The 19,400-nt window shown below is 42.6% G+C and overlaps 1 protein-coding gene across 2 annotated transcripts in view; it reads left to right on the forward strand.

Moving 5' to 3' along the window:
• WNT2 (Wnt family member 2) overlaps window positions 1-19,400 on the forward strand; it is a 142,240-nt gene that overhangs the window by 38,123 nt on the left and 84,717 nt on the right. The window lies entirely within an intron of this gene.

The raw sequence follows: 19,400 nt of genomic DNA on the forward strand, positions 1-19,400 counted from the left end.
ATCCCCTATCCTTTTGATAGGGGATAAGTTGTCAGCACGGTAGTACCCCTTTAATTGATAAAAATTCTGCAGAAGCATATATCATTGCTTATCTGTATGCCCTATTTCTGAAACCACAAATAATCCATTTGTTTGTGGGTTTATAGTACTTTCTTGATTCATTAGTTGCTCAGTGCTGGAATTCCCATAATGCATTGCTTTCCCCCAGCTTTTGACCACAGTCCTCCCACCCTGCTTACTTCCTTCCCTTCCCTGGTCAGAGACCAGATCCAGCCAAGCCTCCTGAGATAGCATTTCACTGAAAATAGGACATCATTTCCTGTCATGGGTGAGTCAAGCAAAAGCATGCCGCCAACACAGTTTTTGACCGCACTATTTGTAAGTGATATGCCTTTAAAGAGGGAAATACAGTTGGCCAAGATTTTCACAAACAATTTAAAAAAGTAAAAACTATTGATGGCCTATTCACAGGATAGGCCATCAGTAGTTTATTGATGTGGTGCCAATACTTGTCACTCCGTCAATGAACATGTAGCCAATAGCTATTGGTTTTGCACTCTGTGTAGCAGAGGTGCTGGAGTACTGCAGCCTTAACGTACCTGTATGTCCTGAGTCCTTTCCCTTTCTATAACGCGGGCCACGACATTGCCCCGCGTCATAGTGGGTCGGGCCCGGCCGGGACCTGTGGCTAATAGCGCGCGGCAATGGTCGCGGTGCCGCGCGCTATTAACCCTTTCAAAGTTGAATGCCGCGTCTAAAGTGAAAGTAAATCACTGCCGGTTAGCTCAGGGGGCTGTTCGGGATGTCCGCGGCGAAATCATGGCATCCCGAACAGCTGTGGGACACGAGAAGGGGCTCCTACCTTGCCTCGTGGTGTCTGATCGCTGAATGACTGCTCAGTGCCTGAGATCCAGGCATGAGCAGTCAAGCGGCAGAATCATTGATCACTGGTTTCCTATGAGAAACCAGTGATCAATGTAAAAGATCAGTGTGTGCAGTGTTATAGCCCCCTATGGGAGCTATAACATTGCAAAAAAAAGTGAATAAAGATCATTTAACACCTCCCCTAATAAAAGTTTGAATCACCCCCCCTTTTCCCATTAAAAAAAAAAAAAAACAGTGTAAATAAACATATGTGGTATTGCCGCGTGCGGAAATGTCCGAATTATAAAAAAAAATATATCAGTAATTAAACTGCACAGTCAATGGCGTACGCGCAAAAAAATTCCAAAGTCCAAAATAGTGTATTTTTGGTCACTTTTTATATCATGAAAAAATGAATAAAAAGTGATCAACAAGTCTATTCAGTACAAAATTGGTACCGTTAAAAACTTCAGATCAGGTGCAAAAAATGAGCCCTTATACTGCCCCATATGCAGAAAAATAAAAAAGTTCTAGGGGTCAGAAGATGACAATTTTAAACATATAATTTTTCCTGCATGTAGTTATGATTTTTTTCACAAGTACAACAAAATCAAACCTATAAAAGTAGGGTATCATTTTAATCGTATGACAAACAGAACAAAGAGAGTGTGTCATTTTTACCGAAGAATGTACTGCGTAGAAACAGAAGCCCCCAAAAGTTACAACATGGCGTTTTGTTTTTTTCAATTTTGTCTCACAATGATTTTTTTTTCCGTTTCGCCGTAGATCTTTGGGGTAAAATGACTGATGTCATTACAAAGTAGAATTGGTGGCCCCAAAAATAAGCCATCATATGGATTTTTAGGTGCAAAATTGAAAGAGTTATGATTTTTTTAAGGTAAGGAGGAAAAAATTAAAGTGCAAAAACGGAAAAACCCCTGGTCCTTAAGGGCTTAACTCTCATTGAAGTGAATAAACAGGGTATAGAGCCAACTGATGCTGGTCTCGTTCTCAGCATAGTGCAGGCACCAAACAGCTGATCGGTTGGTTCTGGGTGTTGGAACCTTGCTGATCAACTATTGAAGGCCTATTTGTCACCTTTATTGGAGCACCTGTGGTATATTCAGATGATTTGACATGATTTGGAAAGACATAGCCCTGTCTATATAAGGTCTCACAGCTGACAATGCATATCAGAGCAAAAGCCTAGCCAAGAACTACATGTAAAGCCCAGAGATAGGATTGTGTGGAGGCACAGACCTAGAGAAGGATATAAAAAAAAATCTGCTTCACTGAAAGTTCCCCAGTGCACAGTGGCCTCCATAATTTATTAAATGGAAGCATTTAAAAAAATAAAAACTAGAGCTGACCACCCCACCAAAATAAGTAATAGGGGGAAAAGGACCTTAGTAAGAGAGGTGCCCAAGAACCCAATTGTCAATTTGGGTTAGCTTCAGAGATCCTGTGTGAATATGGGAGAAACTTTCAAAAAAGTTTACCACCTCCCAATATCATCCATACAGTGAAAAATGGTGGTAGCATCATGCTGTGGGGTTGTTTGTTGGGGTTGAAAACTGAGTGGAGCAAGGTACAGAGATATTCATAAGGAAAACCTGATCCAGAGTGCTTGTGCCGAAGGTTCAGTAATCGAATAAAACAATGACTCTAAGCACACAACCAAGACAAGAGTAGCTTAGTGACAACTATATGAATAAACTTTTGATATATTGCAGGACTCATTATAATAATCCATTTCACAATACACAACTGTTAAAAAAAAAAAAAAAAAAGGAAATTTTCACCCGAAATTAAAGGGGTACTCCAGTGGTGAACGTGCTTTTCTGTTTTTGACTTACCCTATTTGTTTTGTTTCATTTCTATTCTTGTTGTTTAGCCTACTCTATTTCCGTTCTTTGTTGTCTTTTTATCCCCCACTTTGTTTTCCTATCTTTGCCTCTATTTCCTGTTTCTTGCTGTGCTGAAAGCTACAAATCCCAACATGCCACATGCCTTGCTGGTTTGGGGCAGTTCCTTTTTTTTTTTTGGTTCCGCCCTTTACCCATCCTACTTTCCGCCCTTTACCCATCCTCTTTTCCCGGGTCAGCCCCTTTATACACAGCACACTAATATAATCAGCCTTGGTTGGGATACACTGTCATACACACACAAAAGGGACTACAACTCCCAGCATGTGTCATTCAGGAGTCTTCAGTCTATGGTATAACACCAGCATGCTGCCTCTGTAGTCTCCTGGGGGTTGTAGTTCACCACACCTCTGTAGGGCTTACACCAGTGTTTCCCAACCAGGGTGCCTCCAGGTGTTGCAAAACTACAACTGCCAGCATGCCCTGACTGCCTTTGGGCATGCTAGGAGTTGTAGTTTTGCAACAGCTGGAGGCACACTGGTTGGAAAACACTGGTGTAACATGATGTGTATGCTGAATAGGCTAGAACAGTGTTTTCCAACCAGTGTGCCTGGTTGGAACCAGTGTACAACTCCTAGCATGCCCAAAGTCTGTCAGGGCATGCTGGGAGTTGTACTTTTGCAACAGCTGGAGGCACACTGGTTTGTAAACACTAGCATACACACACAACAGGGACTACAACTCCCAGCATGTGTCATTCAGGATTCCCCCCTCCCCCTATTGGGGGAGATTTATCAAAACCTGTGCAGAGGAAAAGTTGCCCATAGCAACCAATCAGATCGCTTCTTTCATTTTTATGAAGGCCTGTGAAAAATGAAAGAAGCGATCTGATTGGTTGCTATGGGCAACTGGGCAAGTTTTCCTCTGCACAGGTTTTGATAAATCTCCCCCATAGAGATCATTCCCAGTATTAAAGGGATGCTCCGATGAAAACCTTTTTTCTTTTAAATCAACTGATGGCAGAAAGTTAAACATATTTGTAAATTACTTCTATTAAAAAATCTTAATCCTTCCTGTACTTATTAGCTGCTGAATACTACAGAGGATAGAGATGAGCGAACTTACAGTAAATTCAATTCTTCACGAACTTCTCGGCTCGGCAGTTGATGACTTATCCTGCGTAAATTAGTTCAGCCTTCAGGTGCTCCGGTGGGCTGGAAAAGGTGGATACAGTCCTAGGAAAGAGTCTCCTAGGACTGTATCCACCTTTTCCAGCCCACCGGAATACCTGAAGGCTGAACTAATTTACGCAGGATAAGTCATCAACTGCCGAGCCGAGAAATTCGTGACAAATCGAATTTACTGTAAATTCGCTCATCTCTAACAGAGGAAATTCTTTTCTTTTTGGAATGCTCTCTGATGACATCACGAGCATAGTTCTCTCTGCTGACGTTATTATAATAATAATAACGCTTTATTTATTGTTGTCCTTAGTGGGATTTGAACCCAAGTCCCCAGCACTGCAAGGTAGCAGTGCTAACCACTGAGCCACCATGCTGCCCTTAGCATACATATGCTATGCATCAGCTATGCATCTGCTATGCATGGTTGCTAAAATGGACAGAGATGTCAGCAGAGAGCACTGTGCTCGTGATGTCATCAGTGTTCCAAAAAGAAAGAAATTTCCTCTGAAGCATTCAGCAGCTAATATGTACTGGAAGGATTAAGATTTTTTAATAGAAGTCATTTACAAATATGTTTAACTTTCTCCCACCAGTTGATTTAAAAGAAAAAAGGTTTTCACCGGAGTATCCCTTTAATACTGGGAATTATCTCTATGGGGAAGATTTATCAAAACCTGTGCAGAGGAAAACTTGCCCAGTTGCCCATAGCAACCAATCAGATCGCTTCTTTCATTTTTCACAGGCCTTCATAAAAATGAAAGAAGCGATCTGATTGGTACCCCTTTAATTCCCCTGCAGTCCATACATCCCCAGCCCGTGCACCTTCTCATCCTCCCCTTCAGTTAACACTTATCTTCTCTGTGAGGTCCTTCTCATGTGCAGACCTGTGTCCTTAGAATACAGAGCAGGGGGGAGGGGAGGTGAGGAGCTGTGTACTCAGCTGGATGAGATGAGGGGCGTGGCTTATTTTTCTCTTGCAGACAGAGGGAAAAAAAATAAGCTGTGACATCTTGTCCACAACAGACTCAGAACTGTGGACAACAGTAAAAGAAAACCTTCTGAACTACAGAACTTCCTGCCCAACAAACAGGTAAGAAAAACACATAAGAAGAGGAGATGATCCAGCGTGGGTCAATAGAAATCCAGACTTTATTAGAACTCACAGTAAAAGCAGTAAAAGCAACCAGCAGATCAGACGCGTTTCAGGCGCATGCGCCCTTCGTCAGATGGGCGCATGCTGCCAAAACATATAACACATGTATATTGCAAAAAAACTAAAAATTACAAAGAAGATGCCATATAGTCCAAAAAATTAACCACTGGAGTACCCCTTTAAAGCTCAAAATAGCCACCACTAGGGGTTGCGTGTCTTTTAGCCAGACAGACTAGTCTAGATTTTGCAACATTCTGGATACCGGCCGTAAAGTGTGCCGGTATCCAGTATAGGCGATCAGGTAGAGTGTATGCGTGGGCACGCACTGCCTGTGAACGAGCACAGGGTGCGCGCACACACGGGCAGTGCAGAAAACACGGGCCCTACTGGAGTTGTTGTCTAAACCTCTCCCCCGCTGCCTCCGGGACATGCACCAAGGTTAGTTTCATAGTAATTTAGCTGCAAAGCAGTGAGCGAGGCCTTACCTCACATGGTATTAGGCGCGGAGCAGTCTGCAGCCGAGCTATGTGCTGTCTGTGCCATTTTGTGAAGCCCACGTAGCCTGCTCTGGAGGATCGTGACTTTACCTGTACTGCTCGTGCTGCGACCTCAGCCTGCATCTCAGCAATCCTCCCAGCCAGGGCTTCTGCACATGGGGCTAAGTGCGCTACAGAGCATTGCACCCTAGTGTCTTCTACAGACCCTAGGGTGCAATGCTCTGTAGTCTGAACATACCCATACCTGTATAAGAATTTGCATACGCACACACATGGGGGGGGGGGGTGTATGTGCAGACTGCAGAGCATTGCACCCTAGGGTCTTCTACAGACACTGGGGTGCAATGCTCTGCAGTCTGCACATACACAATGCTATACACATGGGGGGTATGTACATTCCTATACAGGTGGGGGGTATGTGCAGAGCATTGCACCCTAGTCTGTACTACTGACAAGGTAGTGCTCTGCACATACCCCCACCTGTATAACGATGTACATACACACACCCAGAAAGGAAAGGGTTACAGAGTAGAGTGCAGTGATGAGTCCTCACTGTGAGAGAGACAGACTGACATGCCCCTCCAGCCAGCAAAATGAAAAAGTAACAGCAGCAGATAAATGCTTTTTTCTCTGGATTTATAGGTCCTAGACACATAAATATATATGTATATATATGCACATGATCAGGATTAGGTACTGAGTAACATCCCTTTTTTTTTTTTTTTTTGCACAGGTACGCTTTAAAGGGGACTTTAATCAGAAATAGTAAGTCTTTATCCTTCCAGTACATATTAGCTGCTGAATGCTACAGAGGAAATTCCTTTCTTTTTGGAACACTGATGACATCACGAGCACAGTGCTCTCTGCTGACATCTCTGTCCATTTTAGCAACCATGCATAGCAGATGTATGCTAAGGGCAGCATGGTGGCTCAGTGGTTAGCATTGCTGCCTTGCAGTGCTGGGGACTTGGGTTCAAATCCCACTAAGGACAACAATAAATAAAGCGTTATTATTATTATTATAATAACGTCAGCAGAGAGAACTGTGCTCGTGATGTCATCAGAGAGCATTCCAAAAAGAAAAGAATTTCCTCTGTAGTATTCAGCAGCTACTAAGTACAGGAAGGATTAAGATTTTTTAATAGAAGTCATTTACAAATATGTTTAACTTTCTGCCACCAGTTGATTTAAAAGAAAAAAGGTTTTCACCTGAGTACCCCTTTAACTCCTACTCCATCATACAATATAGATACATATGTTGTTCACTGCCAGTGTCATGTGGTTCCTGGGTCCACAACGCTGTTCTGTGCTTCCAGCACTGTATGGTCCCTAGGTCTGCTGAGCTTTACAGCACTGTGTTGTCCCTATGTCTGCCTGGTCCAGAGCACTGTGCAGTGTGACACTCTCTCCTTTTCTCTTTCTGCTCTATGTGCAGCAGTAAATCCAGGAACAACAGGGCTGGAAGCGGAGAACAACTGCTCCTATATGGTATGATAAGTAGGGGTTAATACAGAGTCAATAGATATTATTGAATGGAGGCGTGGCAGCAGCTGCTCTGTGGACTTGTACAAAGTACAGGCAAGGCTGAACATATCTGCAATTTTACATGCACTAACTCCCCTCCTTCATAGCCTGAACTGTGACACACAGCCCCTAATGTAATGAAGTGCCAACCCATCTGACAGATTTGCAGACTGTCAGATGAAAATAAACCCCACTCAATATTTTGGAACCGGGGTATGTGATCAGCACCTATCTGCACATATTAAAGAAGTGCTATTTCTGATTTGACCAAAGGTCCTCTTTAACCCCTTAACGACCACGGATGTAAATGTACGTTCTGGTTTGGCGGGACTTCGCGCACCAGGACGTACATTTTCGTCCTGTGTATGACCGTGAGCATCGGAACGGTGCTCGCGTCCTATACGGCAGGTTCTATCAGCAGCCGGGGACCCGCCAGTAATGGCCGACATCCGCCATTAACCCCTCAGATGCCGTGATCAATACAGTGCGGTACTTTAAATGGATGATCGGATCGCCTGCAGCGCTTTCGTGGTGATCCGATCATCCAGCATGGCAGCCGGAGGTCCCCTCACCTGACTCCGGCCGTCTCCCGGGGTCTTCTGCTCTGGTCTGTGATTGAGCAGACCAGAGCAGAAGATCACCGATAATACTGAGCAGTGCTGTGTCCTATACATAGCACTGAACAGTATTAGCAATCAAAGGATTGCTATAGATAGTCCCCTATAGGGACATAAAAAGTATTTTTTTTAAGTTGAAAAATGTTAAATAAGTAAAAAAAAAAAAAAAAAAAAAAAAAAAAGGGAAAAATCCCCTCCCCCAATAAAAATTCAAATTGACAGTTTTTCCCATTTTACCCCAAAAAGCGTACATTTTTTTTATAAACATATTTGGTATCGCCGCATGCGTAAATGTCCGAACTATCAAAATATATTGTTAATTATCCTGTACAGTGAATGGCGTAAACGTAAAAAATAAAAAAAAGTCCAAAAATGCAGCTTTTTTGTCACATTTTATAAAAAATAAAATGTTATAAAAAATTATCTAAAAGTTTTTTATATGCAAATGTGGTATCGATAAAAAGTACAGATGACGGTGCAAAAAATGAGCCCTCATGCCGCCCTATATGCCGCCCTATATATGGAAAAATGAAAAAGTTATAGGTGGTCAAAATAGGGCGATTTTAGATTACTAATTTTGTACAAAAAGTTTTAAATTTTTTTTTAAGCGGTACAAAAAAATAAAAGTATCTAGCCATGGGTATCATTTTAATCGTATTGACCCACAGAATAAAGAACACGTCCTTTTTACCGTAAAGTGTATAGTGTGAAAACAAAACCCTCCAAAATGTGCAAAATTGTGGTTTTCATTTACATTTCCTCCCTAAAAAAAAAAAAATTGGGTTCACCGTACATTTTATGGTAAAATGAGGTTTCATTACAAAGTACAATTGGTCACGCACAAAACATGCCCTTATATGGGTCTGTAGTTGTAAATATAAAGGAGTTATGGATTTTAGAAGGCGAGGAGGAAAAAAGGAAAATGCAAAAATAAATTGGCCTGGTCCTTAAGGTTATAATGGGCTTGGTCCATAAGGGGTTAAGCATCCCAGCCAGAGCCTTAACTTTAAAGAAGATGTCCGGTATGGACAATTCCTATTTCATCCTGCTCGGGCTGCAAAAAAAGAGAAAACAAACTTTATGAAACCAACAGTGGTGGGGGAAGATTTATGCTATATTCTTTTGGCTTCTGAAATTATTGTTGATATATGTTTCACTTTTTGCTATATTTTCTACTTGAAAGACTATATTGGGAGTTTATATTTATTGATTTTCATGTCAGGAACATGGTCCAAGATTAAAAATGCTTTATTTGTTCACAGAAAGGGATTTTTGAAAATCCACTAGTCACATAACACATCATTTTTCTAGGTGTATTTGTGCTTTGTGCTCATATTTCCTATATTTGATATGTTTTACAGTTTTGGGTAATATATCAAATTGTATACTTGGATAACGTTTAAATGCATGGGTTTAAGATTGTGCATGCAGAATGTATCATTTCAGTCCTTTGCTCCACCCAACTGTTTTCTGGAGTGACTTAGCATTTTCCTTGGCATGTGAAGAAGAGGCACATAAGTCCTCAAATCCAAAATTATGTACAGAATATCATGTTTATTTTTATTTTATACTTGAAAAACATGTTTTTGTTTGAAAATAATATTATTGGCTGAAATTCCACATAGCCCTTCTGTTAAAGGGGTACTCCGGTGGAAAACATTTTTTTTAAATCAAATGGTGCCAGAAAGCTAAACAGATTTGTAAGTTACTTCTATTTAAAAAAAATATCCTGGAACCCTTGATATCCCGTCCCAATCTTTTCTCTGTCTTTACTGACTTTTCTGCCTACTCGGGCCTTTCTGTAAATGTCCATAAATCTGAAATTCTATATTGCAATGTTCCGGAATCTTTACAACGCCTTATTTCCCTTAACTTTGGCTTTCGAAACTCCTCTTCTGGCCTATCTTATCTTGGTATTAAACTGACCCCCTCTCTTTGTTCTCTCTACAGCTGTAACTATCTCCCACTCTTTCGCTCTATACTGGCGGACTTGGCAAAATGGAACTACCCTTACCTGTCCTGGCTGGGAAGGGTAAATGTAATTAAAATGGTCATTTTGCCTCGGCTCCCCTATCTTTTTTGCTCTCTCCCTATACCTATAATCAAATCCGATTTACTCTTCTTACAGAAGGATATTTTTGCATATATTTGGGCCTACAAGAGACCACGAATTGCTTAATCCGTAATGTACTTCAATAGGAAGCTAGGGGGCCTGTGGGTCCCGAACTTTTTGAAGTACTATTACGCGGCACGCTTAGCTCAACTAGCACTAGTCAATGCCCCATCTGGAGCTCCCAAATGGGTATTTCTGGAAAACTCATTGCTTGCCCCCCGTTCTTATGCAGCGTTTATGTGGTCCTCTTGTCTTCCTCGGCCCTTTTGGCCCTATACTCACTGTGCCTCTGGCGTCAGGTCCGCTTTAAGTTTCACCTTCAGACGCCTGTCTCTCCTCTATTGCCTATTCTGTCTAACCCTCTCTTTCCTCTGGGCTTGACTCCATCAAACTTCTCTTGGTGGACCTTGGCTAAACTTACTAGACTGTATGATTTCCTGACCCATTAGGGGTTACCCTCCATTGAATCCTTTCGTCTGTCTCACTCTGTTCCTGATTCTGAACTCTTTAGGGCTCGTCAGATCTTTTTTTTCTTTCGTTCGTTTGTCACCTCCTCTCAGACTGTCCGTCCCACTTTCTTTGAAGCTCGCTCTCTATACACTCCTCTCCTCTCTGGTTTTTTGTCTTTGTTATATTCCCAACTGAATGCACCTCCTTCTGACATGAAATTGCAGTTTATGCTCGCTTGGGAAACTGACTTACATATGACCATGTCTATGTCCCAATGGCGGGACTGCTGTGCCGCACTGAGCCGTGGTAGTTGGCAGGTGTCTTTAGCTGAGACTGCTTTGAAAGTCCTACACAGGACCTACTTAGTTCCAGTACGGTTGCATTCCATATTTCCAGCAGTTTCACCACTCTGTTTTCGTTCCTGTGGCATGCACGGCACCTTCTACCATGTGTGGTGGATCTGCTGGACTCCATTCTACCTAGTCATGTCCCAAGGACTCCTGCCTTCTGCCTACTTGGAGCCCGCCCCACTAGAATGCAGTATAATCTTTTTCGTTTGGCACAGCATATTCTGATGGCAGCTCGGATTCACCTTGCTTCCCAGTGGAAGCAACCCAGTTTGCATTTGAGTACAGTGATCTCGAGGATTAACCTTATGGTTAATGAAAAACTGTCAGCAGTCAGGAAGGATACAGTAGATAGCCTTAATGTTGTGTGGGAGCCCTGGTTGCTATCCCCCAAAGTCCCACTATGACTCACTGTTTGAGCCTTTATTGAGGGGGCATTTTATTGAATGTGTGTGTGGGGGGGGGAGGGGTCGGCCAGCTGATTTTTCCTTTTCTAGGAGCCACTTCTCTATGATTGCTATGTACGTGTACCACTGTATATTATGTATTATGTTTCTTCGGTCTCTGGACCGGTGTTGTTAATAGAAGCTGTTGTTTCCATGTACCTCACATTTCAATAAAAGCTTCATGGTTTGACTGTTGAAAAAAAATTATCCATCCAGTACTTATCAGCTGCTGTATGCTACAGAGTAAGTTCTTTTCTTTTTGAATTTCTTTTCTTTCTGACCACAGTGCTCTCTGCTGACACCTCTGTCCGTCCATCTGCAGAGCCATATGGGTCTTGTTTGCTTTACATGGCAAGTTGTACTTTTATTTGCCCATAAATGTACAACTAAACAAAAAATAATAATTAGCTTACCAAACCTGTTTTGGGTATTGTGAGGAATGTGTTCAATGGCAGTTAAGGAAAAAACAGAGAAATCTTTATTATGTGCCATAGCGGCGTGTCTGGATACACCATGGTTCATGAATCCATTTAGTGTGTTGAATCAGTGTTTGTTCATCCTTGACCGTAATCGTTGAATGGTCCGTCCCACGTATTGCATATTACATGGACATTCTAATAGATAGATGACGTATGTACTGGAACAGTCAATCCTGGATTTTATGGGGAATGATTCTCCTGTGATGTTACTTTTGAATTTTAGGGTGGCATCCTTAATATTTATGCAGCATTTGCGTCTTTTCACATTGCATTTGAATGTGCCCGATTTCTGGTTTGGAGTAATTGGTTTTTCCTGTTTGTCTCATAGTAGACTAGGTGCCAAGGTGTTCTTCAAAGTTTTTGCCCTCCTATATGTTATTCTGGGTTGTTGGGAGATTTTGTCTTTTAGAAAGGGATCTTGGAGAAGAATGTTCCAATGTCTATTTAAAATCTTCCGGATTTCATGATGTGAGGTGGAATATGTGGTAATAAAGTTGTGTTTAAATGGTTCTGCTTCAGTTTGTGGGTGACTCTTGGTTCAAATATTCTGTAAATAGGTTGAATTCTTGTTCTGTGCCGTCCCAGATAAAAAGAAGATCGTCGATGTACTTTTTGTAAAACTTTATCAGACCACCTGTGGTTGGTATAAATGAGTTCTTTTTCATATGCTTCCATGTAGATGTTGGCAAATGCAGGGGCGAAACTTGTCCCCATAGCGGTCCTATGGGTCTGCCGATATATTCCATGTTCAAATGTGAAGTAGTTGTGATTTAAGATATAGGAAATGCAGTCACAGATAAATTGTTTTTGAATAGGGGGCATGTCTGTATCTAGTTCCAATGTGTTACCTATGGTATCTATACCCAAAGAATGCGGTATATTTGAGTATAGCGCTGCCACATCTAACGTAGCCCATTTGTAGGTTGGATACCATTTAACATCCTCCAATAATTTGATAAGTGTTGGGGTGTCTTTTAAGAAGGATTCCAATGAAATTACATATTTCTGTAGGATAATGTCTATATATTTGGACATATTGCTGGAAATGGATCCAATACCTGCAATGATGGGTCTGCCTGGGGGGTTCACAATATCCTTGTGAACCTTTGGTAAATGGTAGAACAAGGCTGTTCTAGGGTTTTTAACTATCATGAATTCTTTTTCTTTTTTGTTTATAATGCCTTCGGTGTACGCTTTGTTTATTAGTTCCAAACATATTTTTTGATACTCAGTTGTAGGGTCATGGGGAAGAATTGTATAATACATCTGGTCTCCCAAGATTTTCAGTGCTTCCTCCAGATACGTCCGTCTGTCTTGCAATACAATCTCACCTTCTTTGTCGGCACTTCTTATGATTAGATTGTGGTTATTTGACAGCGATTTAAGTGCTTTTTTCTCATTGATGGATAAGTTTGAGTTCTTAGGAGGTTTTAAGTCCAAACCTCTAAAATCTGCGGCCACTAAATCAAAAAAAGTCTCAATAAAGTGACCCCTATGGTGAAGCGGATAGAAATTAGATGGGGGTTTTAGCTCAGTGTGTATAGGAGAGGGGTGTATGTTAGGTCTTCGTCTGTTTCCCCAACCGATTTAATGTGATGGTTGGGTAGATAGAAATGTCTTGTAAGTGTTAATTTTCTAGTGAACTTATTCAGATCAACTTTTTTTTGATTTAGTGGCCGCAGATTTTAGAGGTTTGGACTTAAAACCCCCTAAGAACTCAAACTTATCCATCAATGAGAAAAAAGCACTTAAATCGCTGTCAAATAACCACAATCTAATCATAAGAAGCGCCGACAAAGGAGGTGGGATTGTATTGCAAGACAGACGGACGTATCTGGAGGAAGCACTGAAAATTTTGGGAGACCAGATGTATTATACAATTCTTCCCCATGACTCTACAACTGAGTATCAAAAAATATGTTTGGAACTAATAAACAAAGCGTACACCGATGGCATTATAAACAAAAAAGAAAAAGAATTCATGATAGTTAAAAACCCTAGAACAGCCTTGTTCTACCAAAGGATATTGTGAACCCCCCAGGCAGACCCATCATTGCAGATATTGGATCCATTTCCAGCAATATGTCCAAATATATAGACATTATCCTACAGAAATATGTAATTTCATTGGAATCCTTCTTAAAAGACACCCTGGCACTTATCAAATTATTGGAGGATGTTAAATGGTATCCAACCTACAAATGGGCTACGTTAAATGTGGCAGCGCTATACTCGAATATACCGCATTCTTTGGTTATAGATACCATAGGTAACACATTGGAACTAGATACAGACATGCTCCCTATTCAAAAACAATTTATCTGTGACTGCATTTCCTATATCTTAAATCACAACTACTTCACATTTGAACATGAAATATATCGGCAGACCCATGGGACCACTATGGGGACGCGTTTCACCCCTGCATTTGCTAACATCTACATGGGCGCATATGAAAAAGAACTCATTTATACCAACCACAGGTGGTCTGATAACATAAAGTTTTACAAAAGGTACATCGACGAACTTTTTTTTTTTATCTGGGACGGCACAGAACAAGAATTCAACCTATTTACAGAATATTTGAACAAGAACAAATTCAATATCTCACGATCTGGTAAATGCTGTGACACCAAAATAGAATATCTGGATTTAGAACTTTCCCATGAAGATCATAAAATCATCACCAAAACATATTTCAAACCAGTAGATTGTAACAGCCTACTATCCTACCACAGTTGCCATTATAAAAAATGGAAATTGAATCTGCCTTATTGTCAATTCCACCGGCTTAGAAGGAATTGCACCAAAATTAAGGACTATAAAACTCAAAGTAAAATTATGACTCAAAGACTCCAGGAGAAAGGCTATCCTAACAGCATTATCAAAGCAGCCTATATACGTGCTTTGAAGGGAAAACCTGTAGAGAACCCTCAAGGAAGCCCCGGACATATTGAGCTTACCGGAAGCCATCCCCAAATCGGACCCATTGAGCCAACCAAGAGTCACCCACAAACTGAAGCAGAACCATTTAAACACAACTTTATTACCACATATTCCACCTCACATCATGAAATCCGGAAGATTTTAAATAGACATTGGAACATTCTTCACCAAGATCCCTTTCTAAAAGACAAAATCTCCCAACAACCCAGAATAACATATAGGAGGGCAAAAACTTTGAAGAACACCTTGGCACCTAGCCAACTACGAGACAAACAGGAAAAACCAATTACTCCAAACCAGAAATCGGGCACATTCAAATGCAATGTGAAAAGATGCAAATGCTGCATAAATATTAAGGATGCCACCCTAAAATTCTAAAGTAACATCACAGGAGAATCATTCCCCATAAAATCCAGGATTGATTGTTCTAGTACATACGTCATCAATCTATTAGAATGTCCATGTAATATACAATACGTGGGACGGACCATTCAGCAATTACGGTCAAGGATGAACAAACACCCATTCATCACACTACCGTATATACTCGAGTATAAGCCGAGTTTTTCAGCAAGATTTTTCGTGCTGAAAACACCCCCCTCGGCTTATACTCGAGTGAACTATCCACCCGCAGTGGTCTTCAACCTGCGAACCTCCAGAGGTTTCAAAACTACAACTCCCAGCAAGCCCGGGCAGCCATCGGATGTCCGGGCTTGCTGGGAGTTGTAGTTTTGAAACCTCTGGAGGTCCGCAGGTTGAAGACCACTGCGGCCTTCGACATCATCCAGCCCCCTCTCACCCCCTTTAGTTCTGTACAGTACTCGCCTCCGCTCGGCGCTGGTCCGGTGCTGCAGGACTGTCCGGTGAGGAGGTCGTCCGGTGGGATAGTGGTTCCGGGCTGCTATCTTCACCAGGGCGCCTCTTCTCCACACTTCGGGCCGAGAATAGAGGCGTTGCCTTGACGATGACGCAGAGGTACCTTGGTAAGGAACGTACCTCTGCGTCGTCGTCAAGGCAACGTGACTATTCTGGGGCCAGGCCCGAAGCGCTTAGAAGAGGCCTCCCCGGTGAAAATAGCAGCACGGAACCACTATCCCACCGGACGACCTCCTCACCGGACAGTCCTGCAGCACCGGACCAGCGCCGAGTGGAGGCGAGTACTGTACAGAACTAAAGGGGGTGAGAGGGGGCTGGATGATGTCGAAGGCCGCAGTGGTTTTCAACCTGCGGACCTCCAGAGGTTTCAAAACTACAACTCCCAGCAAGCCCGGACAGCCGATGGCTGCCCGGGCTTGCTGGGAGTTGTAGTTTTGAAACCTCTGGAGGTCCGCAGGTTGAAGACCACTGAGGGCGGATGATGAAGGGGGGGTGTGGGAGGAAGACAGGGGGGTGTGGGATGATGACAAGGGCATTATGAAGGGGGTGTGTGGGATGATGAAAGGGGGGTGTGGGATGATGACAAGGGCATGATGAAGGGGGGATGTGGGATGATGACAAGGGCATGATGAAGGGGGGGTGTGGGATGATGACAAGGGCATGATGAAGGGGGAGTGTGGGATGATGACAAGGGCATGATGAAGGGGTGGTGTGGGATGATGACAAGGGCATGATGAAGGGGGGGTGTGGGATGATGACAAGGGCATGATGAAGGGGGTGTGTGGGATGATGACAAGGGCATGATGAAGGGGGTGTGTGGGATGATGACAAGGGCATGATGAAGGGGGGGGGGTGTGGGATGATGACAAGGGCATGATGAAGGGGGGTGTGGGATGATGACAAGGGCATGATGAAGGGGGGTGTGGGATGATGACAAGGGGATGATGAAGGGGGGTGGGGATGATGACAAGGGGATGATGAAGGGGGGTGGGGATGATGACAAGGGGATGATGAAGGGGGGTGGGGATGATGACAAGGGGATGATGAAGGGGGGGTGTGGGATGATAAGGGGATGATGACAGGTGATGATGATGAGGGTCTGGATGATGACAGGGTGATAATGATGAGGATGTTAATGACGGGGGTCTGGATGATGACAGGGGGGATGATGTATTTCCCACCCTAGGCTTATACTTGAGTCAATAACTTTTCCTGGGATTTTGAGGTGAAATTAGGGGCCTCGGCTTATACTCGGGTCGGCTTATACTCGAGTATATACGGTAAATGGATTCATGAACCATGGTGTATCCAGACACGCCGCTATGGCACATAATAAAGATTTCTCTGGTTTTTCCTTAACTGCCATTGAACACATTCCTCACAATACCCAAAACAGGTTTGATAAGCTTCAAAGGCGCGAATCCTACTGAATTTATAAAATCAATTGCCTAAATCCAGTGGGCTTAAATGAAGTCGCCGATATCATTCGATAATTACTATCTGGTTCCCATTATCCATATAGACTAGATATACATTCAATACATACCATATACCGAATTCATTATTCTCTTTTTATTCCCCTACTTCCACCTAATGACATGAGCATGTTTATCTTTGCACATTATGCACAGTATGTCCAACCATGGACATACAATGACCCAGAAGTGTATTTATGTATACAATTGTTGTTGTAACAGGGCTTAATATCATATCATCATTTTATAATTTTTATAGAAAATAGGCCACACAATTTTTGTGTCTTGTTGCATTCAGGTGGTCTTTTTCACTATTTATATATATGTGCATAATATATGTCCTATCCTTTCAATCTCATTGTCACTATGTATAGGTAAAAATGGCAGGTTGCTTTTATGCATTGTTTTATTTCTTACCAGTTTTTAGTTGCCCTAGGAGTATGAGGCTTGATTCTCGCCTGTTTTACTTATACCACTGCTTAGCGCATGCGCCTCGAGATGTAAACACAGTGATGCAGCCTCCACGTGCTGGTATCATCTGTCCTGCGCAGGCGCTAGATGTCGGACTTCACGCACGCTCTGTTTTCACCATCACATCCCGTGGCCTTTACAAGTTTCCCTTTCTCCCCTCTGCGCAGGCGCGTGCGTGGTGATGAGATACATGGTTTGAACTCACGTTGCGTGCTGTCAACACAGCGATGCGGTTCAACCCTCAGTTTCATGTCGCGATCCCTCAACACATGCGCACTGCCTGGGGAGTCGCGATATACCACCTAATTATACCTATTTTTACGTCCCACTATCTTAATATACTAAGAAGTAATAGCTGAGAATTTTTAATATATGAATTCATGTGTTTTATAATTAAACTATGTCAACTATAAACTATGTCATGCTGTTTCGTCTGTACGCACCCAGGGGGCAGAGCTATCCCCCTTGGCGCCATTTTAGTGTATTTAAAACCCATGTGAGTGTGTGTATGTTATGCCTATTATTCTGAAGAAGGGGCCCTAGAGCCCTGAAACGCGTCAATACCTGGCTGAACAAATATTTTATTACATTGCATATGGTACCTTGCCTTTGACTGGTGAATTACCTCTAAATGGTGGATTGCGCTGAAACCCGGTTCCTGTTTTTTTCTCGTCTTCTACCATAAGCATATCGGTAGGTGCATACCCTGACCGATCCCGGGAAAGCAGCTCCCCTATACTCATACATTGATACTGTGGTTGTGTCCGACACACAACCCACCAAGGTGAGCAGATTGGAATTATTCGGATTTTCAGCCTACCTATACTGTGCACCAGACGGTACTGTCCTATGAGGAGCTCTGCCTTTTTTGTCTCTATAGATTGCATTCATTTTATTTTAATCCCTTAAAGACTCAGCCGATTTTGGCCTTAAAGGGGTACTCCGCCCCTAGACATCTTATCCCCTATCCAAAGGATAGGGGATAAGATGTCAGATCACCGGGGTCCCGCTGCTGGGGACCCCGGGGATCGCTGCTGCAGCACCCCGCTATCATTACTCTGCACGTAATGACGGGCAATACAGGGGCCAGAGCATCGTTACGTCATGGCTCCGCCCCTCGTGACGTCACGGCCCGCCCCCGTTAATACAAGTCTATGGGAGGGGGCTTGGTGGTCGTCACACCCCCTGCCATAAACTTGCATTAAGGGGCCGGGCCGTGATGTCATGAGGGGCGGAGCCATGACGTCACGATGCTCCTGCCCCTGTATCGCCCTTCATTACGTGCAGAGCGATCTCGCTCTGCGCAGTAATGATAGCGGGGTGCTGCAGCAGCAATCCCCGGGGTCCCCAGCAGCGGGACCGTGGCGATCTAACATCTTATTCCCTATCCTTTGGATAGGGGATAAGATGCCAGGGGTGGAGTACCCCTTTAAGGATCTGGCCAATTTTCATTTTTGCACTTCTGTTTTTTTCCTTCTCCCCTTCTAAAAATCATAACTCTTTCAATTGTGCACCTATAGACCCATATAAGGGCTTGTTTTTTGCGACACCATTGTACTTTGTAATGACATCACTTATTTTATAACATAATCAGCAGCAAAAAAAAATTTTTACTTATTTGTGAGGTGAAATAAAAAAAATGCCAATTTGTAACTTTTGGGGGCTTCTGTTTCTACACAGTGCATTTTACAGTAAAATTTACACCTTGGGGGAGATTTATCAGAACCTGTGCAGAGTCAAAGTTGCCCAGTTGCCCATAGCAACCAATCAGCTTGCTTCTTACATTCTTAACAAGGCCTGTGAAAAATGAAAGAAGTAAGCTGATTGGTTGCTATGGGCAACTGGGCAACTTTGCCTCTGCACAGGTTTTGATAAATCTCCCCCTTTATCTTTATTCTGTAGGTCCATACTTTGTAGGTTTTATTTTATTTTACTACTAAAAAATATAACTACCGGTATATGCACCAAAGTTAGTATGTTTAAAATGGTCATCTTATGACCCTTGTAAAAAAAAAAAAAAAAATTCCACATATGGGGCTATATGACGGCTCATTTTTTGCTCTATGGCCTGTAGTTTTATCGGGGCTTTTTAC

The sequence above is a fragment of the Hyla sarda genome, chromosome 4 (assembly GCF_029499605.1).
Source record: "Hyla sarda isolate aHylSar1 chromosome 4, aHylSar1.hap1, whole genome shotgun sequence".
Lineage (NCBI taxonomy): Eukaryota > Metazoa > Chordata > Amphibia > Anura > Hylidae > Hyla > Hyla sarda.